Source organism: Cygnus atratus, chromosome 3 (genome assembly GCF_013377495.2).
Source record: "Cygnus atratus isolate AKBS03 ecotype Queensland, Australia chromosome 3, CAtr_DNAZoo_HiC_assembly, whole genome shotgun sequence".
Classification (NCBI taxonomy): Eukaryota; Metazoa; Chordata; class Aves; order Anseriformes; family Anatidae; genus Cygnus; species Cygnus atratus.
Window position 1 is genome coordinate 15,794,592 of NC_066364.1, and position 23,630 is coordinate 15,818,221.

The window sequence follows — 23,630 nt, forward strand, 5'->3', positions numbered from 1 at the left end:
CTCACTGACCACAGGCACTGACTAAGCAAGGGAAGTCTCATTCCTGCGTGTATGGGGCAGCCAAAACGATGCAACTTGCTACTGCATTTATCAGCTTATTCGTAAGCACCTGATTATTACAAACGTTTTCAGCATGTGTGCCCACTGCGCCATTACGTTTCCTTAAAAAAAATGAAGAAATAGATAAATGAATGAAGCAACACGGTAGGGAACGGTGCAGTGCCACAACTGAAAGTGAAGCTCCCAGCATGTCCCCCCACCTGCCCTCGCATTCCCCGCAGTTTCGATCGGGCGCTGCCTTTCTCACTTCCCTTTGGCAGCGGTTTCAAAGCCTCGGTGCTAGAGGGGTCAGAGCACCCAACTGCATCGGATCCGCTGCCACAAGGCTACGTTAGCACCGGAGGCTGCCGGTTCTTTGATTTGGGTGGATTTCTGATCGCTGCGCCATTGCTGTGTTACTGACCTGCTTCACCCCGGCCCAGGGGGGACACCTGCCGCTCTGCTCGCCCCTCACCTGTCCCCTCGGTGTCCCTGGGTCAGGAGGGGGCTTCTCGAGGCTGACACAGACGGCCCATGGCTCCGGCTGCCCCAACCACCACAGCCCTGCGCTCACCAGGAAGTGCAGGCTTGTGGGGAGCCTATTTTTAGATTCTTCTTCTTCTTTTTTTTTTTTTTTTTAAATGTACAAAGCCACTTGTTCATTCTCACTCCGCCCAGCAATGGGTTTCACATTTTACTTTCTTACTATAGTCAGAATTTGGAAGGAACCATAAGATCCCATATATTTGCATCATCACCTTTAGAAGCCCCATTCCCACGCAGACAAAGCAGGAGCCTCTGAAACCAAATATTCTGTGAGGAACTGCATGCTGTGGTGCTGTGAAAGCCCAAGGAGAAGCCCCAAACTTTCATTTCAGAGGCACAAGCTGAAGGTTTCTGAAGCAATCGAGGACTTTGCTGCTGGCTGCTGCCCAGGCTGGATTTCAGATGTGGTGGGACCACAGGGCTTATATGGGAATATGGGTTCACATATGGGTTCAATGGGAATTGCTGGTACAACACTTAGCTTCCCTCTACAGTAGAATAAGCACAAAAATTCGAAATTATACAATATCCTGAGTTGGAAGGCACCCACAAGGATCACTGAATCCAACTCTTGGCTCCACACACACCCTATCAGACCATATATCTGAGAGCGCTGTCCAAACACTTCTTGAACTCCATTAGGCTCAGTGCTGTGCCCACTGCCCTGGGGAGCCTGTCCCAGTGCCCGACCGCTCTCTGGGTGCAGAACCTTTCCCTAACACCCAGCCTGACCCTCCCCTGTCCCAGCTCCATGCCGTTCCCTCGGGTCCTGTCCCTGTCCCCAGAGAGCAGAGCTCAGCGCCTGCCTCTCCGCTCCCCTCGTGAGGGAGCTGCAGGCCGCCATGAGGCCTCCCCTCAGCCTGCTCTGCTCTGGGCTGGACAAACCAAGGGACCTCAGCTGCTCCTCACATCTTGCCCTCCACTTCCTTCAGCATCTTTGTAGCCCTCCTTTGAACACTCTCTAATAGTTTTATGTCTTTCTTATATTGTGACACCCCAAACTGCACACAGTGCTCAAGGTGAGGCCACACCAGCGCAGAGCAGAACCGGACAATCCCTTCCCTCATCCAACTAGCAATGCTGTGCCTGATGTACCCCAGGCTATGGCTGGACCTCCTGGTGGCCATGGTGCTCTGTTGGCTCATACTCAACTTGTTGTCAACCAGAACCCCCAGGTCTCTTTTGTGGGGCTGCTCTCCAGCCTCTCATCCCCCAGTCTGTACGTACAGCCAGGGTTGCACCATCCAGGTGCAGAATCCAACACTTGCTCTTGTTAATTTTCAAGCAGTTTGTGATTGCCCAGCCCTCTAATTTGTCAAGGTCTCTCTGCAAGGCCTTTCTACCCTCAAGGGAGTCAAGATCCCTTTATTTTCCAAGACCGTCAGAAAATCTACCAGAAATGCACAGTACTTTAAAAAAAAAGAAAGAGGGGCGCACTAGGTTAGTGTATACATATACCTACATCAGCAAGATGTCTGCATTAAAGAGAGCAAAACCCTCAAGGGAAAGTATATTTTTATATTTGTACCTATGGATTGATGTGGCTACACTACCAGGCTATAACCGCAAAATCACCCATTTTACAGACAGCTTCAGTTTCACCTCAAAGAGAAGCCCCATGCCAGAAGCAGGCCACTTAGACAGGGACATTATAAAAGAGGAATAACTGTTTCAGAGCTCTGAAAACCCCAGTAAATCATGGCGCTGTTTCTAAGACCAATGATTAACAAATGCTGTGCTGGTTCCTCTACAGTTTGCCCTGATGTGCAGCACCAGCTACACACACTCACTGCTTGGTGGGCACATGCTGCTTGGACAGCATGTGTCAGACAGCATTTGGATGACAGTGAACTTGAAACATACAACTGAGTCACTTAAAATTGCAAGAAGGTGTCTGCCTTGGTTTTAGTATCTCACTATTTTTTTTTCTGGTCACAAGTGGTGTCCCCCAGGGCTCGGTACTGGGGCCGGTCCTCTTTAATATCTTTATCGATGATCTGGATGAGGGCGTCCAGTGCACCCTCAGTAAGTTTGCAGATGACACCAAGCTAAGTGCGTGTGTCGATCTGCTCGAGGGCAGGAAGGCTCTGCAGGAGGATCTGGATAGGCTGGAGCGATGGGCTGAGGTCAACTGTATGAAGTTCAACAAGGCCAAGTGCCGGGTCCTGCACCTGGGGCGCAACAACCCCAAGCAGAGCTACAGGCTGGGAGATGAGTGGCTGGAAGGCTGCCTGGCCGAGAAGGACCTGGGAGTACTGGTTGATAGGCAGCTGAATATGAGCCAGCAGTGTGCTCAGGTGGCCAAGAAGGCCAACAGCACCCTGGCCTGTATAAGAAGCAGTGTGGCCAGCAGGTCTGGGGAAGTGATGGTCCCCCTGCACTCGGCTCTGGTGAGGCCGCACCTCGAGTACTGTGTTCAGTTTTGGGCCCCTCGCTACAGGAAGGACATGGACGTGCTCGAGCGAGTCCAGAGAAGGGCGACCAAGCTGGTGAGGGGTCTGGAGAACAAGTCTTACGAGGAGCGGCTGAGGGAGCTGGGCTTGTTCAGCCTGGAGAAGAGGAGGCTCAGGGGAGACCTTATCGCTCTCTACAGTTACCTTAAAGGAGGCTGTAGTGAGGTGGGGGTTGGTCTGTTCTCCCACATGCCTGGTGACAGGACGAGGGGGAATGGGCGAAAGTTGCGACAGGGGAGTTTTAGGTTGGATGTTAGGAAGTACTTCTTTACCGAAAGGGTTATTAAGCATTGGAACGGGCTGCCCAGGGAGGTGGTGGAGTCACCATCCCTGGAGGTCTTTAAAAGACGTTTAGATGTAGAGCTTAGCGATATGGTTTAGTGGAGTACTTAGTGTTAGGTCGGAGGTTGGACTCGATGATCTTGAGGTCTCTTCCAACCTAGAAATCTGTGTCTGTGTCTGTGTCTATTGTTTGTTTTTTTTTTTTTTACCTCCAAGACAAGAGAAATTCAGTAGCTATGTCATTGTACCAGTGCTCTAGGAAGGACAGGGCATCTTCAAGTATACCAAGCGGCTGTCAGACGCATAGGTGTTGCTTCCAGAACCTCAACAACAGTAACTTGTTGAATTCTGAATATCAATGAATATAAAATTAATGGATGCCTCTATTTAGTAATATTATGAACTTATATTCCTATTTAAGAATATAAGAAGGTGGAATCTAAGACACTTAGGCCACTCCAACCATTCAATGGTCCTCCACACTAGGACAAAACGTAGACTCACTGAAGCCATTTATATATCTTTAATAGTTCAGGAATCATAGAGTATCTTCTGTTAAAGCTGGAAAATATTTCTGTGCATTTTAAGCAGCAGAGCTGAACTCACGAATATCTTTTCGCAGCCCAATCCAACAAATCCGTGGTAATACCCAGGGTTTTATTTTATTAATTAATTTTAATTTAATATTTATTTTGATTTATTAATTTAAAAATGTTATTTTATTGTAATTAAGAAAAAAAAAAGTGTCTAGAATGGCCCTGGGCTTTAGCTGTACTGAAGACATTTCACACAAATATCACGGCAAGGCTGCAGGTGTCATTTAGTCACCTTGTCAGTATTTTATCAGCTTTTGCACACTGCCCATTCAACACCCTCTGGAAATGCAACAAGGCATCCTGTACCAAGATCAGTCAAAAAGACATATACCAGGTTGCTTAAAAAAAATAACATTATTTGATCTAGGGCAATGGGAGCCATATTTGCTCTGCCCCCATGCCCCCTGCCCCTTGAATGGCCACGCATTCAAGTGCTCTGGCATTCATGCACCAAGCCCTGTCCTTTCCAACTTCCAACAAAGTCTACAGACTTCTCCAGCAGCAGCCTAATGGACTGTGTTTATTGCTGCATCCTTCACTTTATAGGTCAACATATACCAGAGAGCTAGCAATTCTAAGCTAATCAGATTTCCATGCAGACTGACAAATGGCTCCCAATAAGAATATAAAAAAAGCCATAAAATAAACAATCCCTGTAATCAAGTAGCTCAGGGTAATGCAGTAAGTGTGCAGAAAGCTCTCACACTTTATTAACGCATTTGTTTGCACTTTGCGGCAGCATCCTGGGGGCTGGCAGTGCTGGGGGGTCCCCAACTTGAGCACGAGACGTCTGTCCACATTCTTGCTGGTCTCTGCTCTTTGTGCTCCAACAACAGTGTGATATTTTAAAACAGCATTAGTGACAGTTCTTTGACATACCATGAGTTCACTCACACAGTGCCAAAGCCTGAACTAAAAAAAGTGTGAAGATGCTTGCAAGGGAGGTCTTTGCAGCTCTGCTACATTTGATCCCTTTGAACTCCCGATCCTACACACACAATCATACACCTTACTCCCAAAACAACCTTCCCAGGGATGTGGTAGAATCCCCATCACTGGAAGTCCTCAAGATGCAATTGGACAAGATACTAAATAATTTCATCCAGGTTCCCTTTTCTCACAAAAGGTTGGACCTGATGATCTTTCAAGGTCCCTTCCAACATGGGCTGTTCCGTGTTTCGTGTTTCAGAAAGCTCCCTCATCACTGGAGAAGTTTAATGAGATCATTTCAATACATCCCATCTCTTCATCTCCCCTCACCTGCAGTGGCTGCGGACACTACACACCACAAGAACCTAGTGAACGAGGTGAGCGAGTGAGCCAGGAGAGGAGGAGATGCTGGACAAAGAGGCAGGTAGAAAATCATGAGTCCCTACTCCATGATGGCCCTCAGGTGGCTTTAAAGGATGACCGGGACTTCCAGATAAAACACCAGTGTTCCTGGAGGTCTGACACCTGAACTGCTGCACAGGTAAAGGGGATAGCAAATCTGCCAAGGTCCCAGATTAGGAGTGAAAGAGAAGCCCTGTGTACACAATACTCTTAATGCAGCTATAAATACGCCCCTCTGAACCAACGTTTTATACGCTGCATTGACACTACTGACTTAATAGGATTTGCTGGGTAGCCTGAACCAGTTCTGCCTGTGCAGGGCAGCCTTGTCGAGCGCCGAAGCAGCATCTTCACAACTCATGCACGTGGGCACGATCGCACATTTTTGGTGTCCCATTCACACTAAGGCAGGAGAATACTGTGAGAAACTCCTGAAAGGGTCTCTGGGAGTTTGCAGGTGGAGAAAACTTTCAAAGTAACAAGCTTACCTCACGGGTAAGTTACAGATTGTTCCATTTCTAATACAAATGCTATTTCTTTCTCCTTTCTAGTCACCCTTTTCTATGATGGCAGAACAAGAAGGAAAACAAAAAAAAAATATGCATTATAGAACCCTTTATATCATTTCAAGTAACTTAAAATACTAGATTGTTTCCCTACTCTAGTTCATTATGTCATCTCGCTGCCTGTTAAGCAAACAAAACCAATTCTCCCACTAATGAGTCATTATGTTGTCCAAACAACTGTGTAAGATAAGAATTTAAACCTCTCTTACATTACTTGTATTCCTAATAAAGAAATCCTCCCATTTGGGTTACTACCTGTTAACCTGAGTACCGGTAACCAAACAAATAATCTTTTACTCTGTATCATGTCTACCACACCGCCTTCGACTCTGTGGTGTTTCACAGCTTCTGGTGGTGCTGAGAATCATACCCAGGTCTTGCCTTGACCCTTAGAGCACCTACAAGATGTAGCCACCGTCCCTGCTCCCGATGCTGAGCTGCGGTGCCTTCCTGGACAGGACCGCAGCAATACTTTCTATTGGACACGGGCAGATCAAAAAGACGTTTCCTGGTACCTTATCACACTGTTGACTGCAAATACCCATCCACACATTGGGTACTGCATGCTGCTGGCTCAGGATGAGCTCTCCAGCAAGCCCGTTGCTCCAAGCGTGCTGTGTCTCCAAGGCTTAGGGATGCTGTCCCTCCATGCAGCACTTCCGTGCTTTTCTGGGATGAGGTCTGGCTACTGGGAGCACTGGGAATTTGTAACACAGAAGAAGAAATAATTAAGTTGACCTCAAGCCGGTTCGGTACACTCATTCTGAAACTGAAGTAGCAAAGACGTGACGCATCATTTTTTCCTACCACAGCCTTAACTGTTATGGAAAATGCATTAGTGAAGAAAGGGGCCGGCTCATGAGCTAACCTCACCTGTCTGCCCTGCATCTGCTTCTTCAGCATGTACTGCACGACACTGAAATCATGTACACAGTGTTTGCATGGATATTTAGAAACCCCAGGCAGAAGTGATTGTAAAAGAGGCATGTAGTTTAAAATTTCATTAAAGAAATGACTATAATAAAATCAAAAGTCACTCAATTCACTGGAGGCTGAGTGTTGCCAAGGAAAATTATGAGCCTCCCCCTGAAAATCTCCTTACCTACCCGCAACAGCAGCTGGACTTCTTTATTCAGCACATGTACTAGGCCAGAATAAGGTGATCACTGAACAGCTTAAAGCAAAGAGCCTGGCAAAATTTAAGAAGCCTCAACAAACCAAGTGAAACAGTGCTAAGAGGCTTCACCATTTATACCTTGTGCCTATTCCTCTTCTCAGGAAACTTTCTGGAGCAGATGGAAGGGCAATCTGCTCCCTAAGAGCTCCAGTCAGGGTAGATGACAGACTGGTGGCTCCTTCTGCAAAACCCATTTTCTTTATTATTTATTATTTATTTATGCACGAGTGGTAATTCAGCGCAGGGGGAGGGGAAAACAAAGCAGAATGAGAGGTAAGGAAAATGCTTGAATGTTAGATTAGGCAAACTACTCGGCTAGAAAATCTAGATTAAATTAAGCATTCCTGTGAATTTGTAATAGAGGAACAAATGGCTTCCATCTGGAAGCTCAGCAAATTAACTTGGATCCTGGTTAAGAAAACAGCACCAGAGCCTGCTTCCAGAAACGTAAATATCCAGCGTGCATTTGCAATCCAATCACAGGCTAAAAATATAAGACAACGCAGAGTGGAAATCTGATTTTGTGTCTACCCTCTTAATGGGAAATAAAACAAGCGCTCTCTGTAGACACAGCAATCTGGACCCATTCTTCCTGCTCGGCGACAAGCTGCAAGATGGGTTTGCACCAAGGAAGTCCTTCAGCTGCTTTGGACTGCAAAGCCACAGCTCACGTGCTGGGGGCTGACTTTCCTCCCTCGTACGCTGCTCCTCCATCTCCTTTTCCATCTCGTGCCCCTGGCTCCTCCACCGCACCGGTCTCAGCTCTCTTGTTTATTTTCACCACTTTATCCGGTCCTTGTTATTAGAGTATTCGATCTCCTTATTCTCCGAGAGGATTAGTTTCGGCCTTCTGGCAAAATATGAAGTGCTCTTGCCCTCAGCGTGCAGATGGAGAGCTCAGCCGCAGGCTGAAGAATGGGGCTAAATCTGGCTCGAAAGAGGACGCTCTCTGTGCCAGTGGGGAGGAGTAGACCAGGAGGGCAATCCGGAGCAGGAGCCTGTTTTAGAAGCTCCCCAGAGGTGCCCACCTCCCTCCAGGCTGCAGGGGAAGCCTGGGGAGACCAGGCTTGGCCTCCGAGCAGCATCCCCAGGGGCCTTCTTTCGACCGCACAGAAGGAAGGAAGAGCCATTGTAAGTTAATGTCATCCATATGGTTCAAGATACTGCAAAGGAAGTTTTAGGATGTTCTTAATGCCCAGAAGGCATTCATGGAAAAAAAAGACGTTTTTCAGTGGAGGAGATACGGTCGCCTGTGATCACAGCAGGCACAGCTGAGAGTTTTAAACTAAAGGAAAAAAAAAAAACTCCAGAGAGAGGATAATCAGGAAAATCAGTTAATTTCCACATCTGGTTTTAATAAACAGGAGAATTGGTAAATGTGGACAAAAAAGCACACAGTGTCATCTGAACTTCAGAGAACAAAGGACGTATTAACATCGACAGCGACAGGCAGACAGGATGGTGGATAATCGGCCAGAAATTCACAGATGATGAGTAAGAAAGGAGACCAAGTGTTAACACACGAATACTGGGAGCCAGGGCAATACAGCGGAAGAGCCAGGAATGGAGAAGCCAGAAGGCAGAAGAAGATATTAGAAGGACAAGAAACCCTGGAGCAGGAGGGGTATCGGTGCGGGGTGGCAGCTTCGGGGCAGCCCTGCAGCGTTGTGTGGGACCGCACCACAGAGCTCAAGGTTTGGTGAGACAAAAATGCTAGCAGGGGTCATCTTACTGGGAACTGTAACTGCCCAAAACATTAAACTGAAGAACCTAATATTAAGAACTGGCCATGGATATTCTTGGAAGCAGCAGAGAGCGGATTTAATCCTCCAGCTGCTGAAGCAGAAAAGGGTGATGTTAACTTAAGACACTGAAAGTACTCACAGAAAGTAACTCTGGAGATGACCACAAGCATGGAGCAATGGTTTAAGTAGAAGAATACTCTGAAATGTAACACAGAAATTAGCATTTTCAATTTTCCATAAGCTTTGAGGAATCAAAGGAACTCGGTATGGAAGTCAACCGGGCAGAAGCGCTCAAGGACAAACTTTTAAGAAGCGTGGTGTCTCTTTTTGGCAAAGATGTAAAAAAACAAACAAACAGAAACAGCTGGTACTTATAACCCCAAGCAAAGTGGGGGTGACTTCCTGGGAATGATTCCCAATCTGACTGGCTAAAAAAAAAATCACCCAAAAAGGGATACTGGGACTCAGCAGAGTGCCTACAAGGAGTGGAATGAAAGGGCTGCTCAGCAGAGACAGCTGTGTCGCGGAGGTCAGGAAGCAAAGGGGTAAAGAGAAATTGCCAAAGTCGAGCTGAATTAGATCACCCAAATAAAAATAAAGAGCAAAGTCCAAAATGTTCTTCAGTGATACAAATTAAAAAAATAAAAGAGAGCAAGTAAGGAAAGTGGCAGTCCGGCAGAACGAGGCTGGTGCCTCTTAAAATGGAAGCAGAAGAAGGGAGAGGAGTTTTTGCTGGACCTGCATCAGGATGGCAAATAGTAGATGGGGAAAAAAACAAGCAAACCACAACGCTGACCAAAAAAAACCCAAACCTATTAGAACTGCCTGTAAGTTACACTGAAAGTGGGGCAGTTTCTGATCAGAGAGGGAGGTGAACAGCCTCCCAACAGGGCCAGAATGGTCCCCAGAGGGGACCGGCTTGTTTTTTTCAGGCTGGAAGTCCACTCACCGCACCAGCACGAGGCTGGACTTTGCGATCAGCACAGATTCTCGAAAGCTGCTATTTTTAACCGTGCTAACCACCACCACCTCGCAGGGAAACCTAAATGACAGGATGGTGAAAGAGTCTCACGATGCATGGAGAAAAGCATCTTATAAATAAGATTAAATGAGATAATTGCCACCTGTGGCTTCATCACTCAGCACCCCCAGTCAAGACTGCTGTCGGTGCTCTCCTTCACATCCCATTTGGGACCTCAGCACATCAACCCTGCCTGATCTCCTTTGGCAGGAGCTGCACGGAGGCTCCACACCTGGAGGGCTGGAGCAGGGGAGGGTGTTTATTTATGACCACCGATAATCCGATCCCTTTTGGGACAGGCTTGCAAGCAGGACCAAAACAATCCCGGCTGTTGCTGGGTGGGGGCAGTCCGGCTTGTGTTTACCTACCAAACTTTGGTAGCAAATATGCCACGACTGCAAACAAGCATTGCTCTGAACAGCCCTAATGTCACACAGCTGTCTGCCTGGAGTTCATCCCCGAGCTGCAGCATCCCGAGCAGAAGCAACACACATCATTTATAAGCACCGTCAGGACTCCTTCTTCTCCGCATGAAATTAAGAAAAAGGTGATCCGTTTACCTGAGAGCTGTTTCTTCTTGGGATTAAAACAAAAACTGCAGGGTGAAACAGTTTTTAAACCACCTCCCTCTCCAGCACACGTGTCACCATCAGAGCACGGGGCTGCTTTTAGGGACGGAGAAGATATTCCCAGAAAGGAGACATGGTTCTTCCACAGACTGACACCAATTGCTTTTCAACAAGCTCCACCACACTTCAGGGAGCAGGGGTGGGACCTGCTTTGTAGCTGCACCAAGCCAGTGTTCAGCCAGGCACGCAGTCACCAGCTTCGTGTCTGCAGCTCTGCGAGAGTTAAAGCCTGAGCAACAAGAGAATTCCCACCACGCAAGTCAGCACAGCAACCCTATTATTGTCCAGCTTACCAGGAAAAAAAGACGGGTGTTGCTGGAACAACTGTAACCAGAATAACTTAAGGAAAGGGTAAAAAGCTATGAGTAACTCCATGTGTCATGCCCAGCCCTGCCGCTGCTCGCCACCTCCAACCGAGCGCATGGCCGAACGTCACTGCTGCTCAAAGGAATGAACCACAGCTTGACCTCCAACCTGCAGAAATACTCCGAGGAACATCTCCCCAGACGAAACGACAATTAAAACCAGAACCAGCGCATACGCACGTTCCCTGCGCGGACAGATGCTGGAGGTTTTTTCCGTGCCAGCCGTCCCGAGGCAACGCAGTGCGCAGCGCTATGACTTGTAGCTGCAAAAATGTGAGAAATGGCCAAGTTTCCAGAATGCATCACAAACCAAACCGAAGCCTCCTCTGCAGCCTTACGGTTCTCTCTTGCCTTTTCTCTCACAAATCATTGCATTTTAGTGCGTTTAGTCATCTTCCTAAATTCGGCTGCGAATCGGACCGCTCTTAACCAAGCGCTGGGAAGTTCTTCCCCTGCACCATGCAGGCACAACCAGGGACCTTCTGAAAGGAAAACCAGGACATAAGCAGGTATTCCCCTTATGAGGGCTATTCCAGGCCGTAAAAAGATGATCAGTGAGTATTTTCACATGCTCTGCATGATGCCACCAACTAACAATGAAGAGCACTTGTGACCTCAGATCAACAAAAGCTCTCAAAGCATCTTTTTTTTTGACCCAGATTAGGCACGGCATGAATAAATCCAGCCAACCCCATGATAATTTAAGCATATGTCTAAAATGAAATACAAGATTGAATGTTCTTCTGGCTCAGGGCATACTTTAAACCCCTTTCATTATATGGTTTCCAGTGCAAGACAAAATCACAACGCCGAAAAAAAAGGAGTAGACTGGAAGAGAACCAGGCTACAAATCACAAATTATTTCACTGTCAGCGTCTTATCTTTAAACCATTCTTGCAGGGAAAGAACAGCAGGAAAGAGGCTCAAAAATTATTTCAAAGACACTACTGCACTGGCTGTCTGCTAGCAGATTAATCATCCATTGCCCGCTTAACATAAATGTAATTGTTTTGGAATATTGCAAAATTACAAGAGCGTATAGTGACTCAAGTCGAATCTGGCTCTTCATTTTACATCTGTTTTAGACTTGTTATCTCTGCTGCAGAAAGGACCAACTTCAAGGAAAAAAATGTCACGCAGCTGAAAGTTTATTGATTACCCAGACAACAACTCCGGCCCAGCCACTGCAAATCTCTCCACGGGATGGTATTCACAGAAACTGCTTCTAATGAGGAAACCTTAAGGCAAGAAAGGAAAACCTGAGGGCAGTGAGTATCAATTTTTATAGATTACGAACAACTGTTTGCCCTTTTGCTTGTGTAATTGTGTTTCCCTTTATAACTACAGTCCCGGCACTCCACCTTCTTCCACAAACACCCACTGCTAGGCTATGGTAGCCAATTCTAGCTATATGGCAGTAACTATGTGCAAAACACTTTAGCTTTGCACATAGTTACTCAGCTCGCTGTGCCAGGGGCAGCCTGAAGTTTAGCAGCTTCAGGAAAACCCTGCAACAGCCTGGTCATGGAGAGACGCTTCCTTCTTCCCCTGCGATTTGAACAGCTTTACACAGTGCTCCGTGATGAAGGAGTAATTTACTTAGAAAAGAAAAACCAAACCTTGTGTCCCAAACAGCTACGTTCGCTTCAGAGAGGGCACCAAGCCCACGGAAATCACTTTTCTTAAAAAAGAAAAAAATAAAAGCTAACCCTCCCAAATGTTCCTGGCAAACCAACCTTGCTGGAAGCAATTACGGAGAAGAGTCCCTTGGTGGCTGAGCATCCACGCCAGCAGCACTGGGGGATGCGGGGCGCTGCTCCTGCGTGGAGCCTCGCATGGTTTGCTGAAGGCAGAAGAAACTCACCCCTGCAAATCTTACCCCTCCTTTAGGCTCTCTTCATCACAACTGCGATGTGCCAAGGGTGTTGAAAGCTTAAGCACTTAGGGGAAAGGAAGGAAACCTGACCATGGGGCTGCTGTGGGGTCTGACAGCTGCTGGCTCTGAAGGTACCGTGTTTGCCTTCCTCAGTAACTGCAGCTCCTTCATCATGAGAGAAATGATGCTAAAAAAGCAAAGAGGGTAGAAAGCCACACGGGTTTACAGAATTCTCTGAACTGAACTACAGCTGAACTTGCAAGCAAAGGGATCTGCATCTCCCAGACAAGCAGCAGAGGAGTTGAGTAAACAGCCATTTGCCAAATATAACTTTCTCTAACAGTTTGTCAGAAAATGGCAACTTTGGTGGGGTGAAGCAATAGGGCTGAACAGACATTCTCACGGCGTCACATTTGTATTTAGAGAAGATGAATAAGAAAACAAATCCGTCTTGCAGATGGCCTGTCTCCGCGTGGCCCTGACAAAAGCCTCCTCACCCTGACTTTGGGTGAGCCGCATCCCATCTCCGCGGCAGCTGAGCCTGCAGAAGCATTAGCAGTAATTAAGGAAAGCCAATCGTAGTAAAAAGCCAGAAGAGAAATACACACTGAATGGATAGAGATCCTTTCCTCTCTTTGCTTTTCGATGGGCTGACGCCATGCACACCTTACAAACCATTTCTGAGCGTCTCACGGTCATTCCTCCACCCTTGGTGATGCCACCGAATCCTAAATAGGGCTCTTGGCATCACTTATCCCAGCGGCTCTCCAGGAGGACACCAAGGACATCACGCAGGTATGGGCTCTTCCGAATTGCCAAACAGCTGTCCAGCGTGCAGCCCCTGGGAATTCGCTGGCATCTCACAAGAAGTGTGAGGCTGAGAACAGCTGATCCAGTCCGATACCTCTCGACTCAACAAATATCTCCATGAATTTCTGCATCAAGCCACCCGCCCCGTTTTGCCTGCCACGCGTATTTTTCAGAAGATATGCGACCCTGACCTAAAAGCCCCCAGAGCACAGAAAACCTACCATAGCCTGAAATAATCTGCTCTAAACGTCGATTTTCTTTCACTGTTAATCAGGCACATCCTGTGCAGCTTTTTGGGGAGAGGTGGGATGGAGGAAATGCTCGTTTTGTGTCACTTCTCTCCGGGTACCCTATATAGCTGAGAGCCCACTTGTGCAGCTCACTGAAAGATTAGTTGGCTCGCTCAGGCAGACAAAGGTAGACCCTTAAGACGGTTAAGTGATTTGGGGCAGGATGATCAGCTGTCTCCTCCCTGTCCACAATTAACCATTCCCTGCCCCTCGCCTGGGCTGGGGCTGAGCTCTCAGGAGCATCCGACCAGCAGCATCCCTCCTCCCGCAGCAGCCAGGGCTTTGGTGCCATTGATGCTCCTGCAACACACAAAAAAAAAAAAAAAAAAAAAAAAAAAGCCACCTCTCCCTTTTGCTTATTCCCCATAAAGTTCAGCGGTTCAAACAGCAGGGAAATTAGGTGACAAAGCCTGGTGATGGGCTAATAAATCGTGTCGCCTATCTGCACTCCGATGGCTGCAAAGAGCCTGTCAAACTTTAAACAGCCTGCAAATTTCTAAAATTGAACGGTTCTTGGTGTTATAAAGGTCAGCCATCTGTTCAAATGTTCATGCTACAGTTAATCTAACCTTTCTTCTTCCACTCCTCTCCCCTGACTCGAACATATTTCACGGGACATAGAAAGGATCGCCTAAGTCAGAGCAGTTGGCTCTCCTCTTCCGCGAGGAGCTACCCACAGAAGACACATTTTTGGCTAGGGCAGACTACAGAAACAAACAAAAAAAAGATGTGGTGGGAGGAAGCAGTATGTTACCCAGCCCTCACAAGACAACCAAAACCCACGGGGAGCTGGGACTACAGGTGACATTTGGGAGCGAACTCATCAGGGCCTGGAAGCTGCACCCAACGTCCAGGTGCAGCAGAAGACCTCCAGTGTGCTTCCTGCCCGTCCCTCCCAACCTCTGCTTGGTCCTGCAGGGCTCCTAGAAAAACTAGGGAGTGTTATGATGTCCCACTCTAAAAGGTCATCTCCCAACACAGAGAGCTTCCACGTGAAACACAGCTGGTCTCAGTCACATGTATTTCTAATGAAATTGTTTGCTTCAAGATATATATATATATATATATAAAAATATATATTTGTAAATATTTATATGTATGTTTAAAAGTAAAAATATCTGGAGTTGCTCAGCAAGCATGGCCAACCCAAGGCTTACATGGAGACAACTGGGCTTGAGCTGTGTAGGATATGAAGAGAGATGACACAAAACAACCAAATTCTGCTGTTTGTCATCCTTTCACAGGCAGGGTTACTGTGTCTTCTCCTCTATTCCTTGTAATAGAATATATATATATATATATATATGTATATATATATGAGTTCTGATCAAACTGAAGAACAAAAGGGACAGGGAGACAGAGCCAAAACACGTTATTTTCAGGAAGAGACCAAGCCTGGGTAGGGGAAGCTTGTGAAAGCGGATGGCTGATAAGGGGTCGGCCTTCTGCAACCACCAGATGCTCTTGAAATGCCCCTGGAAGGGACTGGCCAACGTGCTTCAGAGCATGGGGAGCGCCACCCATCAGGTCCTGTCTGGCACCAGGGAGAAGGTAATATGTGCAGCCTAAATACCTCTGGCTCTAGGCTGGAACGACGGCTTCAAAGGAGGCAGGGCGACACTCGGCTTTATTGCGTGCCATTTTGAAACGGTGGGAGCTGGAATGAGGTTTTGATAGAGTTATTTGGATAAAATTCTGTGTAGTAGAGGCATCGTACTGAACTACCTACTGGGTTAAATGCAGCTGAGTTCGGGTGGAGAGAATTGCCCCCACACTGGCTTGAAAACCCAGCCAAGAACAGGTGCGAATATTTGGTATTGCAGGTGGCTTAATGTGGGGGAACGATGATGAATGAATTACCTAGAAATATTGACATTCATCATTTCCTAACACCTCCAGCTTAAAACCTAGCGAAAGCTCAGCAGCGTGACCTTTGGGATGAACGTAAAAGCACTGCTACAGCACCAAAACAAAATATTTTCCTGCTTTCAAAAGTCAACAGGACCTGTATAATTTGAAGAATGGTAGCCTAGGGGAATTGGTTTCACTGCAAAACTGTTTAGGCAGCTGCCATTAGTTTAAAAGCCCATTTTTGTTTAATGACTGCAGTTTCACATGCTCCCACTGCCATGCATCATAACTGTTGTCCCTAAACCATAGATTTATGAAAGCATCTAGCAGCATCATTGTACTCAGGAGTCTGCTGACATTCCCATTATTAAACCACTTCTTGCAGGTTTTCACTTGCATTTAGGCATAATAAACCCGGGATCCTGCCTGGGCAGGGAGGAACGGGCGCTGCCGTGGAGGAGGATGCTCCCCTGCTCCCACCACACCACGGGGTGCTGGGGGCTCCAGGCAGAGCCTTCCCCACCCCGACCACCTCGCAGAGCACGGGAGGCTGCAGGGAGAAGGGTGCTTGAGAGGCAGTGAGAAATAAAACCAAAATTTACCTTTGTTTAGCTAGAAATAGAATGACTCTCTTGCTAGGGAGGGAGTTTGGGAAGGATGGAGAACATAACGCCCACTGTCCTGTTAGGGTAGGGTGCAGAGAAAGCATTTGGCTGGAGGGGAATGCAACCACAGAGTTTGTAGCTGTCTGGAAACAAGTGAAGAGCCAGCCAGCCTGGAAAATCAAACTCTTTCCCTTAGAGATCCTGCCTATGATCTTTAAAAGCACGCTGACTCAAGAGGACAATCTGCAGTCATTTTGGAGGTACTCTACAAAATTCAGCGTTTAGTACCTGCCTGCCTTGAAACATCCTTTGTACACGCTATCATCCCTCAGTCCTCCATTCAACTGTCATTTTGCAGGTAAATTCATCTCCCACTATCTTTGTAGTGGAGAACAGGGACCACTCAATCCTCTTACCTGACTGTCGGAGTGAGGAGCAGAGTCTGTCAAACACATCTGGTCAAACTTAGAACAAAAACAACCAAAACCCAAACCCAAGCAGAACAAAAAGAAAAAGCTCTTCTCCTCAGACTCAAAATCCTTAGAAAACACACAAGCTCAGTGAAGGTCCCCTAGGATATTCTGGAAACAATCTGTTCAAGGTTTTGAATTCTGAGGTTTCCATCTTCATGCTCTTGCTTTTCTATATCTATTGTGCTCCTTGATAGGGAGTTAAAATACTTCATTATAATACAGAGAGAAGGCATTTTAACCTTGAAGGAGATTTCAGAACAAACTGCCTTAATAATTCAAGTATAAGTGATCAGAACTAGATAATTACCTATTCTGGTGTACAGGCAGTAATGGTACTTAACAAACAATGAACCATGATGCACACCACTTAATACATGCCTTAGTACTGACATGGCATGAAATAATCTAATGATGGTAAATCCCTAATGTGAAATTTCCCCAACAAATGACAAAAAAATGACATTTTTTTCCTAAATGAATTTTCTGGCATTTCACAAGAAAATGCCAAGTCATATTTCCCCCCTGCACATTCAAGAATGACCAAATTCTTTTTTGTGCGTGTGTGTGAAATGAGAACATCCCAACCCTTTTGCAGGATCAGAGGCACCATCCTGGACCTGCAGGCCGGCCCCCTTCCAGCTCTCTGCCCCGATGCTTCATCCCAGACCGCAACCACATCCCGCCAAGGGGCCAGCAAGCGCCGTTGTTTTCCCTGGCACTCGCACCCCACCAGTGTCCGCCTCGAGCCCCACCTTGGAAAGGGCACGGCAATCCTACAGCTGAAATAACCACGGCCAGGAAACTTGCAAAAATAGGTCGGTATTTTGATTGCTAAGAGGCAATTAGAGGGAGGAGGAAACACCGTCCCACTTCACTCGTACAAAGTCAGGCGGACTGCAGCGTGGCACAACCAGCTGGCACCCGACAAACGCTCTGCTGGAGCTTCTCCAGGGCATCGTGCAGGGGAGCAGAGATGTCCTGACCCCACACCAGTCGGTGGTTGTTTAAGAGAGGGAGAAAAAAAAGCCCAAAGCATACGGTTTGCAAAGCGATGGAGGCCAAGCCCCTGGCTGCAGCAGGAATGCAGCAACGAAGCTGCAGCAAAATGCTGAGCCCCGTGGGTCTGTGTGTGGTTAGCTAGCTAAATGGTTAACTTTGCTACTGAAACACTTAAGTACAGCTGAAATACACATTCAAGGTGAAAGGGGTACAAGGAACAGGGTGGGTGTTGTTCATTTTGAAGAGATAAATACATTAGATAGATCGAAACCTCTCTGTATAGGATGGGGTTTTCAGCCTTCACTTCAAAAAAACCTTTCAATTAGTGTTAAGAAACTTCCCACCGCCTTCGAGCCTCGCTGTTCTCAAACCCAGCATGCATCCCGAGTCAAAATTATTCACGTTATTTTCTTACGGCAAAATCGACAGTTTATGTTCATCTACCCTAAACGGCGTCAAAGAGATCGCTGTTAGCAGGAACAGGGCTGAAAGACTTTGTGAGAAATGCTCCGCTGGAAAACCTACAGCATCTTCACAACCTCCAAGTGCTAGACACGCCTTACAACGGGCGTGCTGCATTGCCCACAGTGAGCTGCGGAGCCCTGCAGCCACCCTGACTATTGTTTTTTTTCTGTGTATGGTACCAATTAGGTACTTACTGAAAGGACAGGCACTTCTGTACCCCTGAGAACTAAAGAGAACGCTGTAAAACTTCCCATTGCTGTGTATCTGCTTCACTGCAGACGAAGGCTTGAAGGAGATAGAAATGCTTGCAAAACGTGGCACTAAGGGACAAGGTTTAGTGACGGGGCTCGGCAGGTCAGGCTGATGGCTGGAAGCGATGATCCTGAAGGTCTTTTCCAGCCTGGATGGGTCTATGATTTTTTAATGGGCTGGAGTCCTGCACGTACCTACGCGTGCATATCCTTGCTAACTAAGCCAGCTCTCCTAAGCCAGCCCTAAGGCACCAGCGGTTCGGGCGGCAGGGACACCGCGGTGGTGTCCGTCTGTCCGTCTGAGGCACAGGAACCCGGCCGGACAGACGTGCTGCCTGTATTAGCTCCCTCAGGCTAACCTCAACGGCACGGCACGCGTTCACATCTGCTTTATCAGGGCCACGGGCCGCGGCTGGGTGACAAGCAGGAGGCGAGCGAGGGAAGGAGCCACCGAATTTTGGCACATTCTGCCGAGAGGGGCAGGGCCCGATCCCAGCAAGGCAGAGGGATGCGGGTGCCGCCATCCACGGGAGGTCTCTCTCACTTGCTGGAATTAGCCAGCCAGCCCTGCGAGCGCTCAGCCTCCCCAAACCCACCACACCCCCTCGGTGCAGAGCCGCGGTTGCCAAAAATCCCATCGCCAGGCGCCTCGTGCCTCCACAGACCCGCTCCTGCCACCCGGCAAAGGGCGCCTCCCCCCTAAAAAGAACAACTCGGGCAGGTCTGCATCGATTGCTCCTTGCACATCTTGGCAATCGACGCCTTTCCCAGGAAGGGCCATGAGCCAGAACAGCCTCGTGTTTTATTCCGAGCCTGGCCAACTTGGTTGAGGCCACAGGAAAATTAAAAATTTAACGATGCGCTGTAAAGGAAGAAATAATCATAATAATAAAAAGAAAGACGTGCTGAGCTCATGACTAATCTTTGCAGCTCTTGGTACGGGCAGGATTTGTACAGCCATGTTGATTTTTTATAAAAATAGTAAATCGTATTACCCCCATGCTGCAAGACCAAAGATTCACAATGATACCGTAATACAGATTAAATAAAAATAGCACTACCTGAGTCAATCTGAGGATGATAATGCTTCGTAATCCCGCACTATTAGAGGATGAACATTTGTATAGTAGTGAATCAACATGAGATACTTGCCTTTGGAGACGCCCGTTTTCCCTGGCTGTATAGCAACATTTCTACAAAGTGCAGAAGGCAGGTGGTGGTCGTAGGAGGCACAGCACACGGCGGGGAAAACAGTGCTATTATAGGATAACCCAAGCCCTGCACCCCACTATCTTCCAGTTCTGAAATCCTGGCTAGTGACTCACATTCTTAAAGGCAAGCCTGCTTTTAAATTTTCCCCATCGCTGTAAGGAATTGACTGAAAAGTTTGATTTTCAGAACTTCTCGCAAACTGGGCAGCCATGAAGCCCGTGTGCACTCAGACAGAAGATTCATTCATAAAAGCAAAAGCAGATGAACAGCAGTGCTGCACATTCATTCTGTTTTTTTAAAATACCCCTGAATGAGCAAACAGCATGTACGGTAAGCAAATAGGCAATACAGCACTGAAATGCCTCAGCAGTGAAAATGCTAATAAAACCACTTTATAATAAAAACGTAGAAGACAAGAAAGCCTCAAATAGCAGTTTTTAAAGCTGGTTACAGGAAAAGGAGCAAAATGTAAGCTTTGATTAGTGACACGTTTTAAACCATAATAAATTCTTCTTAATTGCTTTGTTACATAAGAGACGCATACAAGGTACTTCACTTGCTATTGTGCTCCCCTTCTGTGCTTTTTTAAGACAGGTTTTCCAGTTCATTGCACTTTTTTTTTTCCTTGCTGCAGCGTATTGGTATGTACAATAGACACCTTGCAGACTCCCCCAGAGGGTTTTATCAGACTGGGGAAAGGTAAGAGAACAAGGTAATGCTGCTGAAAGGTCTCTCCCCAACAGGATTTGAGTCCTCAGACCAGCGAGCTTTTCAAGGCTGTAACACAGAGGATGCCCAGAGAAAGTGGGAAACAGCCACAATTTCCTCATCACCCCTGCAGGCTCCCTCCTCTACCGTCCTGGTGCTCCAGATTGCGGACGTCCAAGTGATGAAGGAGGTCCTGGTGATGGAGGAGGTCTCGGTGAGGGAGATCTCACATGCCAACAGGAGAGGGGTCAGCCCAGCCAGGACATGGGGAGGTGCCCATGGTCCTGCACTCCTATATGTGCGGGAGTATTCCCAAAACCCCCTGAGCACCAACTGCAAGAGTACTCACTGATTTCCATGACAAGCCATAGGTGGTCCTGAGGCACCTCCATGAGCCCTCAATGCTTCATGAGATCTCCCGCTCGATGGGAGCCACCTTCCCTTGGAAACAAAGCTTGCACAGGTTTCAGCTCGTTTCCAGTTTAAAAATAAAATATTTCTCAAAGTTCAATAGCAGAGATCTTTGGCTGCAAAAAAATTCAATTCCCTACTTTAGGATTCAAGTCCTGACATCCCAGCAGTACATACTGATGCTGCTCCAGAGCATGGAGCCCTGATTCGGACCCATGCCCGTGCAAGCAACAGGCAGCTTTGTCTGCGCCTCACCCCATCCCACACCCATCCTCCCACTCCTGCACACATCTCTGCTCCCCTTTTGCTGCCACCCCATAGAAAAGCGTGTGGCTTTAGCCACCAAGTCCATGCCCTGACTGGCGAAGAAGACACCCGTGCAGAGGACACCCAGTGGCACCACCACACTGCCACCCCAGCTGCCACCCAGGACCAGAGCTACTCTCACTGCATCATCACACCTTCAGCCTCCTGGCACAGCCGCCAGGGCCACAAGGGTGCCAATTCTGCCGTCCTGCCCTCAGCGGCCCCAATTCGGGCACATCTCCCATCACGTGCAGTTTCTGCTGGCCAGGGCAGCCAGCGCCCCTGTGCCCGGAGCTGCTTATCTGCTTACAGGCAGCACTACAGCTAAGTAGCTTGCTCCATCAGAGCCCGCAGTACCCCATCAGGAGAGCACCGAAGCGTGTGTTGTCCCCACCCTGGATGAGGCCACCGCACTCAAGCACCCAGCTGAAGATGAGGGTGCACCTTGGGCCTCCCAACACCCACCCGAGTGGCTCCTGTGGGCACCCTGCCCTCCGAGAGCGCTCAGCATGGGTGAAATCCAAGCTACTTCAGGCACTTTTGTATTTTTCATGAGGCTCATCTCGCTCTGCAGCCACCCCCGTGCCACAGATAGCACACTGCATTTGAAAACTGCCCAGCAGGCTCAGCACCAACCTACCTTCAGTCCTGCCTCTCCATCTCTCCCACACACTGAACAGGAACCAACACCACCATAAACCCCATGCAGAAACTGTGACACGCAGTATAATTACCTTAATATTGCTACAGATCATTTAAATTCCCAAATCGGAACAAAGGACCTTTCTGAACTTGAAAAGGCAAGGACAAACACAGACCACCAAAGCAGCAAAACCGTGATGCACAAACACCCAACACCTCCACGTTCTGTTTGCAGAAGTCCAAGTTTCACCCCAAGACCACAGGGCTTTCATGCCTTTGAGAGCACTGCCAAAGGGACTACACAGGAGAAAAACCATTCACTCTGGTAAGTCTATTTTAGAGTATTAGCAAGTTTTTTTTACTTACAACCTATTTAAGTGCTACCTGAAACAACAACAAAAGAAAATCCAATTGCAAGTGCAATTTAAACCGACAGCTGGAAATTACCTGGCCTTTAAATGTACGGTGTTACAGTCACCAGCCCCATGCTCGCCTCTGCCCTTGGGAAGAGTGTTCGATTCATCTCTCAACATCTCAGAAAGATCAACTGATGATTCAGGTCCCAATATAGCAATTATTAGTACAAATAGCGTGCAGGTTTATAATAAAGATTCACAGCAGCTGCAGGGGTGGGGGAAGAGGAGAGGTTCATAAGCTATTACTCACATGAACATTTGCAAAAGGCGCATGGGATTCATAACTTGGCCCTCAAAGACTCGTGTTGTATGGATGTAGGCCTTAGTAGGACTGTCTGGGGGTTAACGGAGCTCTCATTATATAGAAAACGTAGATAATACCATTTGTTAAGTAAGGGATACTTTTGTTGATGAAAGATGTAATTGATAACGAATACACTGGAGGGAGAATTAAATTAATGTAAGCATTTTCTGGCCAAAATGAAGACATACTTAAGGTGGACACGCGCTCAGTACAGCATACCACTCCCCAGCACCCTCCCCTGACACATTTCAGCCACACGCTGTACGGACACCTCAAATTAACCTGGGATCATCTGTTTTGAAAGGCACCTTATCTATGGGAAATACATTTATTTAAAAGATGGAGAAGTCCATTAAAGGCTTTGGGCACTCAACTGTGGTTCATTAGTCAGTCTGAACGCACAAGAGCTCTAATAGCTTGTATCCTGTGCACTAGGGAAATGCAACTAAAGAATAAACTTCCTGAGCAATTAATGTCTAATGATATAATTTTGTTAATCTCATTGGAAAGAATCTAGAATCGAAAGAGGAAACAGAGTGTGTATTTCTCCAGAAACAACAAAAACAGCCTGCAAAGGGTGCTGCGGCCTGGCGGGCAGTGCCCGGAAGAGACCGGCTCCACAGGGAGCAGAGGCCGCGCTGATCGACGTCGGTGTCCAAGCCGGGTCGCTGGCTGTAATGCCACGACACCAGTGTTTCTGATCAATCTTACGCTCCTGCAGCCCCTGACTGATTTAATGTTTCATTTACTTACAAATAAGAAACTAATGAAGTGCATACAAATGCAAGCCTTGGGTACCGGCCAGAGCAGAACCCGTCACACGCAGCAGAGATTAGCCCGAGTTATGCAGGTCATCTGAACCTCTGGAAACTGCATTCCTTTGGATTAACGCAGATGGCCAGAACAAAAGGAGAAAAAAAAACTAAGCAGGTTGTTCTCTCAGATGCAAAACACTGCCCCACTGGGCTGTGTGGGCTTTCAGTACAAAATACAGCATCATTACTACAGGTTTTCCCTCCTGCAGTCAGATACATTTTACATTTTTTTAAGCATTTGACTAATCAAGTCTCAGGAAGTCCATTCCGGCACAAAGGTAACGTTTCACATATGGATGGCAACCCCACACTCAGAGATCAGCCTGCCAGCTCTAACGGGCAGCACAGGCTCAGATAATGCAAACTCCTGCACCAGCTGCCCAACCAACAAAGGCCAACGCTTTATATTTTCTGTCATTCCCATTTAACACATGCCTTGAAAGGA

General features: G+C 47.4%; 1 protein-coding gene and 1 long non-coding RNA gene across 10 annotated transcripts in view; one reads left to right on the forward strand and one right to left on the reverse strand.

Moving 5' to 3' along the window:
• HPCAL1 (hippocalcin like 1) overlaps nucleotides 1-23,630 on the reverse strand; it is a 57,779-nt gene that overhangs the window by 19,180 nt on the left and 14,969 nt on the right. The window contains exon 1 of one of the 7 annotated variants that reach the window (XM_035542934.2): nucleotides 10,318-10,532. The exons of 2 other annotated variants lie outside the window; for them this stretch is intronic. The gene's annotated coding sequence lies outside the window, so the exon portion shown is untranslated. Of the gene's footprint in view, nucleotides 1-463; nucleotides 630-10,317; nucleotides 10,533-23,630 lie in introns of those variants that run through there. 4 more of the 7 variants (XM_035542931.2, XM_035542935.2, XM_035542933.2 and 1 more) reach the window with 4 other exon arrangements.
• LOC118246122 (uncharacterized) lies at nucleotides 10,698-21,491 on the forward strand. 3 transcript variants are annotated; one of them, XR_007707975.1, is made up of 4 exons: nucleotides 10,698-11,260; nucleotides 11,837-12,019; nucleotides 17,252-17,471; nucleotides 20,327-21,491. It is a non-coding gene; the product is annotated as an uncharacterized LOC118246122 (long non-coding RNA). The 3 variants fall into 3 exon arrangements; XR_007707976.1 differs by having other exon boundaries at nucleotides 10,699-11,260; nucleotides 11,857-12,019; XR_004778082.2 differs by having other exon boundaries at nucleotides 10,703-12,019.